Source organism: Anomalospiza imberbis, chromosome 3 (genome assembly GCF_031753505.1).
Source record: "Anomalospiza imberbis isolate Cuckoo-Finch-1a 21T00152 chromosome 3, ASM3175350v1, whole genome shotgun sequence".
NCBI classification, from domain to species: Eukaryota; Metazoa; Chordata; class Aves; order Passeriformes; family Viduidae; genus Anomalospiza; species Anomalospiza imberbis.
The window spans coordinates 15773827-15790506 of NC_089683.1; the positions used below are offsets into that span (position 1 = coordinate 15773827).

At 42.2% G+C, this 16680-nt stretch overlaps 1 long non-coding RNA gene across 1 annotated transcript in view; it reads right to left on the reverse strand.

Moving 5' to 3' along the window:
• The window catches only part of LOC137470304 (uncharacterized), a 35132-nt gene extending 18969 nt beyond the window's left edge, over positions 1 to 16163 (reverse strand). The window contains exon 1 of the long non-coding RNA XR_010996993.1: positions 16008 to 16163. This is a non-coding gene — a long non-coding RNA (uncharacterized lncRNA). The remainder of the gene's footprint in view (positions 1 to 16007) is intronic.
• Between the last annotated feature and the right edge of the window lie 517 nt (positions 16164 to 16680).

A 16680-nucleotide genomic window follows, 5' to 3' on the forward strand; every position in this document is an offset into this window, starting at 1 on the left:
TCAGTCCTAAGGCTCAATGAGTGCTTCAGGTTTCCTAATGATTTCAGCTAAAATGATGTGTTATAACTTTAAATATAGTGTAGGCAAACACCAAAAAAACCCCACAAAACAGGAAATGAAGTGGCATTAAAAGCAAGAAGTTGCATTAAGTGCAAAAGGAATGAAATTATATGGAGTGTTGGAATATTACTTAGATGTTAATGTTCAGTTTTAACAAGTTCTTAAGCAGTGATTAGATTAGGTTAGATTAGGGATTAGCAGGGATTAGATCTAATTCATGAATCAGACAAAGCCTGAAAAACTCTACAAGAGAAATGTGGGCAGGAGGTTTTAGCAGCACATAAGTGACATCCAGGCAGTGGAAGATGATGGGAGCAGGGGCTGTGTCCAACAGCCTCCCTCCTGTATCTGCAGCTAAGGGTGAGCAAAGCTTTCCTGGCTGCACAAGTGAAATGCTGCATTATGTTCCAAATGCTTCTTGCCTAGAAAGATCCCAATGTCTTCTCCAGTATTTGTACCTCTGGAAAGAGCTGATATTGGAGGCATGGGTAGGACTCAACACAGCAGTAACCTCATACCTACAGGGCCTGATACACCTAGTACAGGCATGATGACAAAGTGATAGGAGCTTCAGAAAGGTACTGTAGGCAGGGCATCACTGCCTGTTGCCCAGGTGTTGCTTGAAAACACACAGGACTCCAGGTTATTGCCTTTAAATTGTTTACATTCTCTTAACAACTCACTGACACACATGGGTGAGGCAGGCACTGTCCCACTACCAGACTTCAAGATTTAATGGGGGCTCAGCATCTCTCAGGATGCAGAATGACAATAGAAGGAGAATTGTCAGGGTACTTTGTGACAAGGGCAACTCAAATTAGAGTGCAAGTTCTGGTGCCATAATTATAATGCCTTTTACAGGCATGATGCACATCCTTGAAATGCTTTGACAGAGATCAGATTTCAGCTATAAAGTCCATATTACTTTATGGCCCTAATTTCTCTATTCAATTAGGTTGATACCAAAAGCTGTGAGGTGTTTGTTTCACTTCACTTTTTTTGAGCAGGAATAAAGCAACGCTTCCATCTTTATTTTCTCTAACAATGGGATGTGCTGTTGTGGCCATATTCCTCCTTTCAGCTCAGAAGCTGGTTTAAAGCAGGTTGGTGTGGTTTCTCAAGCCATCTTTTGCCAGGCATTACAAAGGAAGTGTCTGCTTTGGACAATGCTTCAAAGGACAAATGCTTGAAGAAAGCAAACATCATCCAGATCAGATCCATCTGGGCAGATGTATACTGGCAATATCACAGGAACTAAGCTTCTCCTAAATATTTGGCAGTGAAAACTTGCAATCAAAATGAGGATGAGCTAGTTACTGTACAAACAAGGCACACTGTCTTTAGTGTACCTTAACATGTGTCACATCTTTCTGGAAGTGTGCTAGGAAGTGTTTCTCCAGATCTGGGGAAACATGAATGGTAAAATTAACCCAGGAAGGGAGACAATATGATGTCCTGAACTCAGGGACCAAATCTACTGCTGGTCCTGACTTTTTCACCAGGGGAAGGGAACCTTTCCTCTTCCCATCCCTGAAAGGGAATAGAGTTGAACAGAGGGTATTTGTTCCCTTTCCTTGTAGAAATAGATTCCTGAAAGAGCAAGATGCTCCACGAGGCACACTCCCTGTTCTCCTGCAGGTTAACATTCACTAACATTTACCCCTGTGCCTCAAGCTGGTAGCTTTGCAGTACGTTCATGATCTGGTTGGTTCTCCTCCAGACCCAACCCTGACTGTGAAAGAATGTAAAGAATGTGGCAAAATGGAAAAAGAGTGATCTCCTACTGTAAGTGATGTCCCAGGAGAGTGATTTTTGTCTTTTCCTTTCCATGCCTGACTCCAGCTAGATGGGTGTCAGAGTGGCAGGAGTTATGTACAATACATTTCACAGACTTGCTTTGAGTTTAACAGCATCAAGATGAACACACAGTACACAATAAACAATGATAGCCATGTCCAGCTGGGAAAGGCAACTCCTACTCCAGTGCTCTCAGAGATCTGCTTCAACCTAAGGACTGGTACAACAGTGGAACTACAGCTAAAACACTAATGGAAAGGGCAGCACTGCACAGTCAGGTGTATCTCAAGTCAAGGAGTCACGAGTTTTTCCACCTCCCTTTTGGCCTTCTGAGACAAGAGGGAGACCAATGCCACTGAAGGAAGAATGTCATCCTCACTTTCTCTATGGATCCTTGTAGGACAGCTTGTATAATAGTGTTAACTAGGCTTGCTCCTGCAGTTCATGTTTTTTACTGCAAACTGGCAAAGATTTAAATCCATTTTGCAGGCAGATTCAGTAACCTGTTGGAGGAGCCTAACCCTTTCAGGATAACAGGAAATGGATCCTTCTTCTGAAAATATCCCATATTCTTCTACTGATATTCCAACATATTTTGCTAGATACCTGTTTTTTGCTACAGCTATTACCTGCCTTCTTGCATTTTGGCAAAGAGCAAAGTGCTGGTCTTCAGTATTCTAGCTGGTGGAAAGCTGATTTACCACCACAATCCCATACTGAAGTCTGGAACTGATGACCTTTTGAGAAACCTGTCTCTTGGCCAAATCCGTAGCAGTGCTAGTGCTTAGTGCAGGAAAAAAATGATGAGTGATAGAGAGGGATAGTTAGGACCCTGACAGTGATAAAAATAAATAAATAGAGCAAGACTTCAAAGATGGTACCAGAGCCTACTACAGTACACTGTTACCAAGACCTGACTGTGCACTGGTTCTGAGCCCCAGCTGGAACATCTCTCTACATTGTAGACAGGGAAAAGTACCATTCCAAAAGATGGGGCACTGGAAAAGGTTGTTCAGAGAAACTGTGGATGCCTCATCCCTGAAGGTGTTCAAGGCCAGGCTGGAAAGGGCTCTGATTAATCTGGTCTAGTGGAAGGTGTCCCATGGCACTATTCCTGATACAGGCCAGATGTCATTGGTCCTCTTGGCCACCTGGGCACACTCTGGCCCCAAGTTCAGCTGCTCCCAACCAACATCCCCAAGTCCTTTTCACTAGAGAAGCTTTCCAGCCACTCTGCCTCCAGCCTGTAGCACTGCATAGAGTTGTTGGGACCTAAGTGCAGGAGTCAGCACTTCATCTTGTTGACCCTCATACCACTGGCCTCAGCCCACTAACCCAGCCTGTCTAGATCCCTCTGCAGAGCCTTCCTGCCCTCCAGCAGATTCACAGTCCCACCCAAATGAGTGTCATCTTTCAATTGTCTGAGGGTGCACTCAATTCCCTTGTCCAGATTGTTGATGAAACTTGTTGCCTCCTCCTCCTCCACTGAGCTGACTGCCCAGGTGATAGGGCATTATTACATCAGTCAAAAAAAAATTGCAGCTAAAGGAAAACCTCAACAGTTGGAAGGTAAAGTTCTTTTATTCTAGAAATGCTTACTGTAAATGGAGGAAGAAAACTTCTAGAGATGTGTTGCTGGCTTACAGTTTAATTGGTGCCCTCAGTTTTGAGCCAGCATAAATCATTATTATGAGGGACATCGCTGAGGTCAGGCTATTCAGACACTTGCTAAAGGAAAGCAATTCTGAGTGTTGCTGTAGGGAATTCTCTGCAGCTTTCCTGTAGTTTTGCAGTGTACTTTACACTGACCTGCTGGAATTAAATAACCTTATACCAAAAGTAGTGCTCTCCCTTAGCATGAAGATTGTTCATTGACACAGCTCTCTGGTGGTGCTCAGACTGGGAGGAAGCGTGCTTGTGACCAGGGCCCAGTGTTCTGGAGGAATAGGATGTATTTTTCCTTCTCTGTCCTTATCCTCATTTTAAAAAATCCAGTTTTGCCTGCTTGCAATGAGTTTGACAGTGAGATCCTTCAAACTGAGGGCAGCCCTACACATGCCCACTTACTAATTTGCCTCTCCTGTACTTTGCTACCCCATACCAAAAGCAGCCATCAACCCTCCTAATGGAGACACACACAACCCCTGAACCCTCTCTCAGTTAACAGCCATCTACCCTCTGCTCTTTCTCTGGCTATCTAGGAATCCATGCCATGCTTAATAAATTTCTCTTTGAGTTACCAGAAAAGCACTGCTTTTACACAACTGCCTTTAGGCTCAGAGGACAAGGAAAAATTTGGAAAGATGAAATCCTTGTAACTTCAGATTTGTTTAGGTCTGGATGGAGTCTGGATGGAGTCTGTGAGAAAGAAGACCTAAACCTGAGGAAAAGGTTAAAGGACAACTGCACTGGGTTAATGTCTGTAAATTGGAAAGTCATTTTTGGTTTTCTCCTTTGCGTGTCCCCAGATCACCAGTGTGATGAAGAGGAGACAGAAGAGTGTGGGAAAAGGGCTGGTACCCTATAGCACAACAGATTTGGGGGATGCTGGAGGGGCAAATAACTTTCCTGAAGCTCATGGTTTTAATATTCCTAACTGCTTTTCAGATGCTTAGTAATGTGGTTTTGTTTAGTGTTTACTCTATGTGCTCCCCACTATTCAATTAAAAAAAAATGCTGAAAATGTATTTCCTTTCCACAGAAAGTGCAATTAATTCTGAACATAAGATATAGTAAAAGGTACACATGAATCATAACAATAGTATTCCATACACAAGAAGATAAGCAATATGCTTGACTGGTGGTTTATATAAAGACGTATCTGCAGTTCACAAGTGGCTATCTGAGCTATGCCAGGAGCACTATGCATTTCTGACTTGATGGCCCCAAGAACATACAGCATTTCTGTGAAGCTCCTCTTCTGTCTACTCAGGCCTTTTGGCTTGTGTATCCTCTACCTTTTCCCACATCTCCACAATACCCTCTTGCTTGTTTTTCCCTTACAAAGTTGCTGAAAGAGTATTTCTGTCCTACTTCCACCTCAACATCAGTGCTGTCCATTCAATCATGAATCATCCAAATCATATTTCATAGTCCTTATAAAGCTACCCAGGCCATAGGCTGTTTTGCTGTCTGTGTGCAGGACAAAAGACTGAAATGAAGCAGCATCCTCTGAATAAGCAGAATAACTCTACAGAAGACATCAGGATTAGGCTGATTTTCTCACATACAGATCTCTGCTGTGTCCTTAGTTTATCTACAAAATGTACCCTGCACATCCAATTAAAACTTCTTCAAGCTTGGGACCTTGGAACTGATTTTATTTAATACTTTCATTAACAACCTTGGCACAAGAAAATGAAAAAAATGAAAACATGCTAATGAATCAAGAGCATATCACAAGATTCAAAGGCTGGGTCAGTGCAGAGGAAGATCAGAGTATTGCACAGGTAGGCTAAGAGTAAAACAGACAGACAAAAACTGAAGATCATGGAGTATAAAGTCATGTATTTCGGGATTAACATCAGAATTTCTGCTAGAATTTATCAGCCAGCTAGGAACCTTATATTTCTAGGTAAGCACAATCTTCCCTTGCTAATGTGATGCAGGGCTGAAACACCAAAGTTTGATGCCAATGAGGTAGGAGTTATTTTCACCAGTAAAAAAGTTATTGTGCTAGTACTAAAAGTATTATGGGGATCTTGCTGGGATATTCTAAGGAATTGCATTTTGTTTGGTTTTTTTTTTTTGGTTTTTTTTTTTTTTTTTTTTGAACAAAGACAAATTCAGGCTCAAGAGGTACTGAGGGTGTTTTGATGGAGGGAAGGAGGTAGATACAAAGGAACTAACATTTAGGTTTAGGCTGGACTTGCACAGGCAGCATGAGTGAATTGTAAGGTAGGATTGCAGAATTTGAGGCAGATGTAGGCAACCAGACATGCTCCTGCCCTGAAATGTGTGCAGAATCTGTTCTCAGGCTTTAGTGAACAAGCACAGAGCCTTCCAACATCCCCTGTACTGCCTTCCCCCAGCATATTTCTGCTGTTCATAATTAAAGGCAAACCTGAGAGGGGAGACAGGCCTGCAGGAACAATTCCCTCAGAAGCTGCCTTAGCAAAATGTGGAAAACTAATGTGGATCTTCCTTGCCGAATTGGACTAGACATAGCCATCTCCTTCCAACTAATGAAACACGTCTTTTTGTTCCCATTTCTCAGCTGGGGCTTCTATCCTGTTGTTTTGATATTTGATCCCATTTTTCCCCATCTGCTCATATAGTCTCTCTTCCCTCACCCCAACCCATTCCCTCTGCAAGTTGCCTATGTGTGTCTGAGGGATGAGATGAACTACAGAAGGGAATGTCTCACATCAGGCTCCACTGCTGCAACATAGGCATTAAGGAGCTCTTCTGACACGAAGCAGCATCAATAATTCAACAACTTGAGAAGAGTGCAAAGCCCATGGCTGTGTTGGAGCCAAGCAATCATTTGGGAATGTAAAATATGCCAGGAACTAAGTATTCCTATGTTGAAGCTTTGGGAATATAACATAGCAAAGAAAGCAGAGTTTCCAGGGATTGTGGGCTTCTGCACTACCTCCTGCATGTTGGCTGACAAGCTATGTACAGAAAAACATCTCTCCAGTAATGACTAGAAAGCCTGATGGAAAGAAGAGGAAAAAACATAGAGTGCCTGCATCGATCCCAGCGCAATGGAGTCTGCAGTGCACAGGCTTAGCCACTCGGCAGAGAGCCCAACACACCCCCATTTCCTCTGCCCACCCTTCACTGCCACCCACAGGGTCAGCTGCCACCAGGGGCAGCCTAGGGTGGTTTGGCCCCAGATAACAAGTGCTTGGCTCTGAGGCTGTAGGAAACACTCATCTGTGGGCTCCACTCCTTCAACTCCTACAGGATTCTTGGAACTGCTCTGAGACTCTGATGCCACCACAGCTGTTCATGGCATATTTTTTTTTTTATCCAAAGTGGTTCAAACTTCAAACAATGCTAAAGTCTACGGAGAAAAGATTTGTTTGGCCACCTTCTCAGATGCATCAAATTGTGCTCTTGTCACTGATGCAACAAAAAGGTGGGAATACAGGATTTACTTTTCACTCAGGCTAAAGATAAACTGCATGGTACCTAAAGATGTAGACAACTGCTCAATGTCTTGACTAATGGTCTGAAAAAGAGTGTGAATGGGGCAAGTTTACAGGTGACACAATGTTATCTGACAGTCAAAACAGAACTCTGAGACAAGGTTGTGGAAAACCTTCATACAGACCTAACAAATGCTGGTTGAATGGACAATCGGAAACAGAAGAAATGCCATGTTATCAAGTATAGTCTATGACAAAATTATTTAAGTATTGATGTGGTCAGCAAAATAAGAATATTTGCACAATATTCAGTGTCATTTTATAAAGCTGACAGAATATCAGGAAGAATTGTACTGAGAAAAGTCCTGAAAGCATTAAACTACTCTTTAAATCAAGTCTCACCTTGCAAGCAGTGTCCAGCACCAAGTCTCCCATCGCAGAGATATATAAGAAAATAAAGAGTCCACAGAAGTATAACTGAAGAATTTCAAAAGTAAGGACAGACTAAATGTGATGGTACAAATCCTACAATGGGCTTACAATAAAAAATCTTCCAGAAATTAATTAAATACAAAAGACACACATTCAAAACAGGCAGCATTTTTCTCTGATTTACACCAGACAAAAATCAGGCCTTATCGTTTTAAAGTGAATCAAAAGGAGCTTGTGCTCTGTGAAAGCAAATACTAAATTACTCTTGATGACTATCACCCTACTTATCACATCCTGCAACTACTGTTCCTTGAAACAAATTAAATGGCTGTGTGCCAAGAGTAACAATAAAACAATTGCATCAGAAATATGGAATATTCCTCTCCACCTGAAAAAATGTATGACTTTGAATGAAAGTACTTAAGGGGAAAGTGCAAAAGGGGAATATGTAGAAAATTCAGTCCCCTATATGCCACTTTATACAGTATGAAATTGAGTCCTTCATACAGGCCTGATGATCATTTATGTGCTTTCTGAGTGAACATAACCTGCTCATAATTAATATGTAATGTTTGTATTGATCCATTAGGGGTAATCTTCAGCCATTATGAATATTCATCAAATTGTTCTCACATTTGTAGACTTTGGCTTATGTTCAGCCTATTTCATTGTATTTAGTTGCTTAAGGATCTGGAAACAGACACTTTCAGAATCTCAGTGAGATAAGAAGAATCATTCCCTGGAAATATTTTCCACAGGCTACACAGAGATGCTGGGGCTACTATGCTCCAGTAACTTGGAACTACATCTACTGAAGAGAAATCCAAGTCTGTCTTTCTGTGGAGCATCCTAACAAAGTGTTAGAAAACAGATCTGACATTTCCAGGATACACACTTCTCTTTATCTGTAAGAGAGACCTTATTTCAGCCTTTCAGTATATACAGGGGACTTACAAGTTGGAGAAGGACTTTTTACCAGGGCCTGAGCAACAGGCCAACAGTTTTAAAATGAGAGTTTAGATCAGACATAAGGAAGACATTTTATACAATGAGGGTATTGAAGCATTGGTATGCATTGTCCAGAGAAGTTGTGGATGCCCCATCCATAGAAGTGTTGAAGGACAAGTTGGATGGGGCTTTAAATAACCCAGGTCTAGTGAAAGATATGCCCATGGCATGGAGGTACTTTCATTCATACTGTAAAAGTATGGGGTTTTTTTTTTCAATGAGAAAAGTTTTGCAACCTTCTTCTTCAGGCTAAGAATTCCTGAAGAGTTTGACAGAGCAGGATGTTTGTTTCCTACCTAGCTGAGATGACAGTAGCATGGATACAATAAAGCAAGCTGGTCAACCAGTACTCCTCCAATATCACACCCAGGAAAGTAAGATGTCATCCCTCCTGGAAAACATGTGAATGAACTAGCTAACAAAGTGCTAATCTGTGACAATAGAAAAAAAAAACCACTATGCAATATTTGATACATTTAATATAACATTTTATGTTATATTTCCCCTTATATTTCCAAAACTTTCACCTTAATTATCTTATTATTTTAATGGTCCATGCATAGCTTTTAAGCTTAGGTAAAGATGTATAGAAACATTGCATTTAAAAAGGAAATAAGGCAAATTCATAGAAATTCCTGTTCTTAAGAAGGGCAGCAATGCTAACTGCATAACATCTGAACATTCAAATACACTTTACTGAAGGTTACACAAACAACAATAATTTGAGGAACGCCATAAAGAAGCAGAATGAAATAAATATTGGCATTGACTTACAGCTGTACTGTGTGTTCTATATGGAAGTCTCCAGTGTTCAAACACATGGAAATTAGATGTGAAAACTCCTCCCAGCATCAATGTTTAACACTGTGAACATCTAGCACCTTCAGACTAAACTCATGTAGTCATCCATGGATCAGGACCACATCTGAATCTCCCTATTCAGAAGTGTATCTCCTGCTGCAGAAATGGCTTTATCTGCCAACATCAACACGTTACCATGCTCTCTATGTTGTAAGCATAGCTCTTCAATCTCTGCTCTCTCATATGCAGTAGAACATGAAAATAGGGAAAGGGAGGTTGCATCTCTCATTGGTTTTTCTGGAAGGCAGCCCACTGGTAAGTTCAACCCACCAATGCAGGAGGCAACCCCACACTTAGCCACTTCTTTCCCTCGTCTGAAGCTTTTTTCCTTGCTTGTAGCTCCATGGACACTCACCCTGTGTACCTGAAACTTCCTACAACATTAATGCAAGTAATTAAGTGATATAATTTGCATTACCACAGGCCATCATTAAACAGCTTGCCTATAATGATGGCAGACAAGTACAACAGGGATAAAGTGTTTCAGTAAAGCAAAGATGCAGTATGTTAACTGCCAAAATTAATTCACTTACTAAAGATGTATGAATAGTGCCCTGTTCTTGGCTTGTCAAAGGGCATTTCAGCCTAAAATATGTATATTATATGCATATGCTATGCCCTTCTTCCACTGAAGAATTACTTTATTCTACATATAAATCACTATTAATAGTGTACCATATATATAATCATAACTAGTGAGACATTTAATATGCATTTTTCATAGTCCTCAGACTTCTGATATTTGTACATGAAAGACAGTGCTGAGTCCTAATTAAACTCATAACCAAGAACCTTGTCATTAGAAATTGTATGGAAAAATTCAGTATATACACATCTTATTACCACACTGAGCTGATGGAAGAGCATGAACTCTTCAAAACCAAAATAGCTCACATTTGAACAAATTTCTGAGGGCTACCACACAATGAATTTCAGTCTGTAAAATTCAGATGAGAAAGGATAGTTACATTACATCTTCCCACAGGTATCTCTACTTAACCACTTGACTGCCTTCTTTCCATCTCTATCATTTTGTCTTCTCCCTTTCCTTACTTTATCCTTATGGCTGTTCTGCTCTGGGAATAGTCTGATAATCATAGTTTGTTGTTATTGCTCCCCTAACATGCACTGTATTTCAGAAAAAAAAGTGTCTTTCTTTATAGAATGGAGTTTCCATGTAAGGAATTGCCCCTGTTTACTTATAGTTTACAGGTAAACTATTCACAATTCCTTTACCAGTCAGTTTACCTGTATAGATGAACACTTGACCTTCAGACAACCATCAGTCTTAATATTATATGATGCAGAACAAAAAAGTACATTTAGATTATACAGAGAAACTACACTAGTACTTTCATATCAAACACTTGTCTATTTTTCAAACTCTTAATTGATACAGTAAGAACTATTACCTCTCTGAACATGCTTTGCCTACTGGCATCCCTAGCCCATCACAAAACTAACAGGAATGGCCTGCAGTGACCTGCCTGCAGTGACCTGCCTGCAGGACCCAAGGCTTTCTCAAATCATGCTCCCAACTACAATTCCAATGTCCCCTCTCCTGTCTCTGCTGTGTCACTTGGCTGACTGATGTCCTTTCCCCCATTTGAATAACATGCTCTTACAGCAGTTGCAGGGGAAAGAGAAGAAGAGAGAGAAAAAAACCAAGAAGTGCAGAGGTCAAACACAGACAGAGCTCTCCCTGAATTCACTAAATCTTTATGAAACCTGAAGCCTTTCCAAGTACCAGTGCATCTTTATGCATTTCGGTCTTATTCCCTAGTGCCCCTTTCCCTTCCAATACTTCTCACTCCCTCAAAGGCACACTAAATGTGTGCAGAGTTTGTGCTCTCTGACCTCTCCATATCATTTTTGCCTTGCACATCCACCCCCACTTCCTTCTTTCTCATTTGTCATGACCACTGGCAACATGGCAGAAGAACCAAAAATCTATACAAATCTATTGCAATACAGACATTTTCTGAAACCAGCAATCTCATAGCACTACAATAAACTGTTAATGGATGAGCAATTTTTAATGGTCCACTCCCATAAATTGGGTAATTTTTCTTAGATAAAAGTAAGACATATAATTAGAAAAGGGAACTAGTCACTTGTAATGAAAGAATAATCAAATCACCATTAAAAGGACATGAGCTACATTTGTCTTAATTCTAGGGGCCCTCCTGATGCTTCCAGATAAGAGGATAAAATTTACTTGACAATTTAAGTGACTTCCAGTTGTGTTTGTTCATACAAAAGGGGACCTTTTATCAACCTTTAGCAGAGCAAGTTGCATGTAACTGAACAAAAGCCATTAAAAGGCTATTTGCTTAATTTCCATGAAAAAAAGGACACACCTCAACTTTGAGGGATACCATGAACTCCAGCTGGCTCCTGTCCTCCCACGTATAAGATAGAGCCAGTGAAAGTAAAAGAGAAGCCCACAGAAATCTGCAAAAGCTTTATGTCCAGCTAGATCAGTGCAGGGTATTCCTGGATAGGAATCTCATATGGGACTCCACCACATGTGTCTCTTGACAGTAGCAGCACAGTGAGGTCCCAGGGCTTTGGATCTACTTCACAAGAGATTCACTGGACCTGCTTAGGACCAAAACAGACAAACCTGCATTTTAATGCCAACGGCACAAAAAAGGGAATGGTTCTGTTTAGCCAGCATCCTCCTTCCCTCCCTCACAGGCCCATCAGGATGAAAGGAAAGCTCTCTGAAGTAGGGAGATGGCTCACCCAGGTAACACAGGCTTGACTTTGTTCCCCAGAGCCTATTGCACTCTCCAGTACCACATGCCACAGAAGGAAAGGATACAGAGAAACCCTCTCATGTTCAATGAAGTTATATATACTGCACCTCCCAAAAAGAAGCTTGGAATCTAGTAGCAATTACTGAAATGGTAGGAGGGAAGAGTGTCAGACAAAGGCTGAGACACTCCTATCAACTACGATCAGTAGCTGCCTCAGCACATCAGACTACAGCAGCATTTACCTTGCAGCAGATATCAATATTAATCAATACCATCCTTTACAAGCAATGACCAAACTACTCCCAGCATGGAGATACACTTATCCTGAAGCCACTTAAACCAGAAAAATGGCACTCAGCAGCAAAACTTAGGTTGAGTACCATCCTCCCACGCTGACAGTCACCATCCTAACCCAAGTATTCCTTGATCCCTCTTCTCCCAGCAGAAGAAAACTGTTTGCATAAAACAGCACCCAGCATTAGCTCCACATTCATCACCTTCAGAGGCTTGTCCTGTGGAGCAATTAGTTTACAACAGCAATGAGCAAGCCATGCAAGTATTTTCAAAAATTTAAGTCCTGTGGCCTCCTCACAGCACAGTACAGACAGAATATTGAATCAGGCTAATGTTTAAAGAGCTTGATGCCACTGACTCACATTTATTTGTCACTTAACTGGACTCTGATGAAGCCTTAGCCTCTTACATGAGCGACTTTCTATTTTTAATGTAAGAGCACTCATGCTACCCCCTAGCACTTTTAAGATGTGAGAAAAAAATACAAGGATAACAAGAGATCTTATCTTTTCATTCCTAAGTCCCCCAACCAAGTGCAAGATAAACAAATTCAAGTTTTATCCTGGTTCAGTTCCTCTCCAAAGGCTTAAATACACATCAGTCTATATGAACACACTTAGAATGTTTTTCATCTTTTAGCTAGAATGGTTTAGCTGTTCCTCACAGAGAAAATCAGAGGAAATTCCAGTTTTGTCCAGGATGACACACTTTATTACAATTTGATTATCAAAGAATTCCAACACCTGCAACCATCAGAGTCGTGCCTTTAAACTCTTCAAGAAGTTCGGCAGATGGAAGTTAAGTCTTACGCTGGTTTCATGGAAAACTAACCAAACATGGAAAACATAAAGAGAAAACTCAATTTTAATACCCTCAGATGACATCTTAAAATTTACCTGCAGAATTTCCTTAAGACTCCAGCTCTCATATAAGACTGCTAAATGTCTAGGCCTCCTAAGCAAGTCTTCTTCCCCAAAGTTTTACTAAAAGTTGGAACAACAAAGGAAGAGCAAAGGGTACAGATAAGAAAGAATGACAGCAGGAGAACAAGTGTACAGGCAGGAGCTGAGCAGAAGGCAGGAATCAGAAGGGGATGAGATGGGATAACAGTGTAAATTAGGGGCCTGATAATAAGGAGAAGATTACAGGAAGAGTATGGGAGCAAAAGAGACCTTAACCACCAGAACACAGGGCCTTAATAAACATAAAATATGTTCTCTTGCCATTAAGTGAACAGACAGGAGACTAGTTGTAAAGAATCTCCATCCCACTCAAGGCAGGACACAAAATGAGTAAGTTTTTCTACTGCTACTCATGACAGGACTGCTTTGGATAGTTCAGGAGCATGCTGCATATCCAAAGGGCTCACTCACACTGTTGTTCAGTGGTAGTCTAGGTAAATCCCGTGACAGAAGTCTGCTTTTAGGGGTTCTTTGTTTGTGTGTTTATCTTCATTCACAGTCATATATGTTTGCTTTGCGAGATGCCACTTTGACCTGTCGTGTACCTATTGTACAGACAGTAGAAAGGAAGTTCCTGCCTGTACCATCTCAACCTCCTTTGCTGTAGCAATGGAAAGCATTTGATGGAGGGGGTTGGCTCTGCTGAGAAAAAGCAAGAAAAGTCTTATAGCAAATAACAGAGGCTCTAGAACATTGTCTTCTAACTCTGTTGTAAAGTTCACACGTAAGTCTGAGGAATTTGCATTATATATATTCTTCATTTTTCTCCCACAGCCCAGTTGAGTAATTTGTGGTGTGAGCTGCTAAGATGCTGAATGTGAGTAGGTGCATCTGAAGTCAGTGGGAGGTGGACTTTCTCTACATGCAAAGTAGCATAAAGCATTTACCACCCTGGAAATGAAGGTCTTTGATACGGTATTTACCACTTGGGAAATTAAAGCTTAAATTTCTTCATATAGGTAACCAGAAGTGTTGATATTTTTAATTTCCTGCACACAAGACAGAATAATGCCAACCATTTCATAGTGGTGACAAGGGTAAAGTCCTTTATGGTCAGTAAGATTATAGCACTCCTGAAATGCTCTACAGGAAATTGGGTTTTTTAATTCAATAAAGGATAATGTTATGCAGTAAACCGTACATTAAAGTACACATGGACTAAGCATGTATAAGAATATGTACTAAGCAAAAAAATAAACACAGAGTTGGAAAGCTTCTGGAGCTTACTCTCCTGCTATCCCAGGCAACTGCTTATGTGCAATCACATAAGCACTTTTATAAACTCATCAGACTCTGCTTTCTAAGCGAATGGGCTTCCTGCCCTCAGCACAGGGAAACTGTCTCATGGCCTCATTGCTCTGGAAATTCCAAATCTTCTAAGTCACAGCCTAAATTCATTAACTGACCATTTTACACACATTTGTCTTCCATTTAAAAAACAATTCTACATCCATGCCATTTAGTCTTCTTTTGAGACAATATCAAATCTCCTCTTCATTTTTCTAATCTAAACACAACACATTCTTCAAGCCCCTTCTCTAAAAAGTTCCCCAAAGGACAACATTCCTACTCAGCAATAGGATTCTTCTGGGGAAATAAGCTTATGGCTATGTGATTAAAATTGATATTGCTGGGCAATCATATGGCATGTTAGCCCAAAAGACCCAAGCCTGAAAAGCGAGGAGCACAGAGGGGGTTTGAAGCCAGACACACACAGGCCACACAGCTGCTCTGCACACATACATCAGACTCTGCATCATGCATGGAGTTCAGTCTGCGTCCGTCACACTGCTCTGTGCACACAAACTGCTCTGCTCAGCACTTCCCAACTCTTAACTTGGTTCTGTATTTCTTAATGCAGCCTCTCAATAGGTGGGAGAGAGACGGGAACTAAATGTTATGAGGGTAATTCTTAATATCTTCCCCTTTTCTGAGGTGAAGCAGTGAAGGAAGTAGCCTCAATTAGGTCAGCTGTCCTTCCTCAAATAAAACACACTCACCTGTGCCTTACAGGTGGAATGGTTAGTTGATAGAGACATGGTGTTAATAAAAAAGGTTTTGTTACTCAGTTGGTCAATTTTGGTCTTCACTTCAAGTAAATGAAGATAATTATTAGGGACTAATGAAAATGTGAACATATCCTACTAACAAGGAAGAATAAATGGGCATCCTAAACTATAGCAAGTTACCAAGAGGTAACTTCTGAGGGAGATCCAGAGTGGTTTCTGTGTTTCATTAAATTTGAAAAGGTTTTTATCAATAGTTCTACATTTTTTAAAAATAAAGCAATGTTTCCCAAACTCAAATGACAAAGAAGTGTCTTGTTCACAGTATAGCTCAAATTTCCACATACATAGACTCAGTACTAGTCCGAACACAGACCAAGAGCTTTATGAGTTGAGACAGTAACATCCTGAGATTGATTCAGAGAATTCATCATCCCATCTGGATGCTGAAGTTCCTCAGTATGACTATATTTGGTGATGCTGAAAACAAAGGTGAGAAACAACATCACTTGATGCACAGGCCTGGTACTGCACAGACATTGGAGAACCTGACCTCGCCTGAGCCCTGATTCACCAGATGCATTTGACCTGATTTTGACGGCAAGACCAACAACACAAACCCACCATGTCCTTAGCACATCCACTGCGGCTCAGGCAGCGTGAGTGCACACAAGTCATGCATCGACTCAGCCAACGTTCTGGACCTACACATGGCCACAGATGCCTCACCTTTATCCAGCCACGGGTGGGTAACACGCTACTACTGTATGTCATAGCACGGTCTGACCTCTAGAGAATTAAGGTGAAATCAAGAGGATGAAAACAAGCAAATATACTGATCGTTGCTTGTGGGAAATGCTGTCTTCAGCCGCGTGGGGCTCCGGGAACACGTACTCGGGATTGCGAAGCCCCGCAGTGCCCGTCCGAGACCCCGCCAGTCCTCGGCATCTGGCGGCGGCAGCACCCGGACTTCGTCCGGCCCGCTCCGGAACGGCCGCACGGCGGCTCCCAGCTCCCGCCCGCCGGCGCTGAGGGGAGCAGCGGCCCGAGGGCGCGGCCGCCCGCGGGCGGAACAACAGCCGCCGTGGTGCGGGTGCGGGTGCGGGCACCGCCTGGCCCCCCCCCGCTCCCGCCCCGCCGCCGGCAGGGGCACCGCCTCGGCCGGGTCCTCCCACAGGGAGCCCCGGGCCCCGTCCCGCCGCCTCCCCCATCGCCGGTCCCCGGTCCCCTTCCCGGTCCCGGGTGCCGGGCCGGGGGGGAGCGGCGAGGGCGGAGGGTGGCGACGGTGGAGGGGGGGGTGTTGGGGGGTTGTAGCGGTGTCACCATGGCGACAGTGACGTCACTCCACCCTGGATCTCATTGGAGGAAACCCCGTGGCCCCAGCCGCAGCCCACGGGCCCAG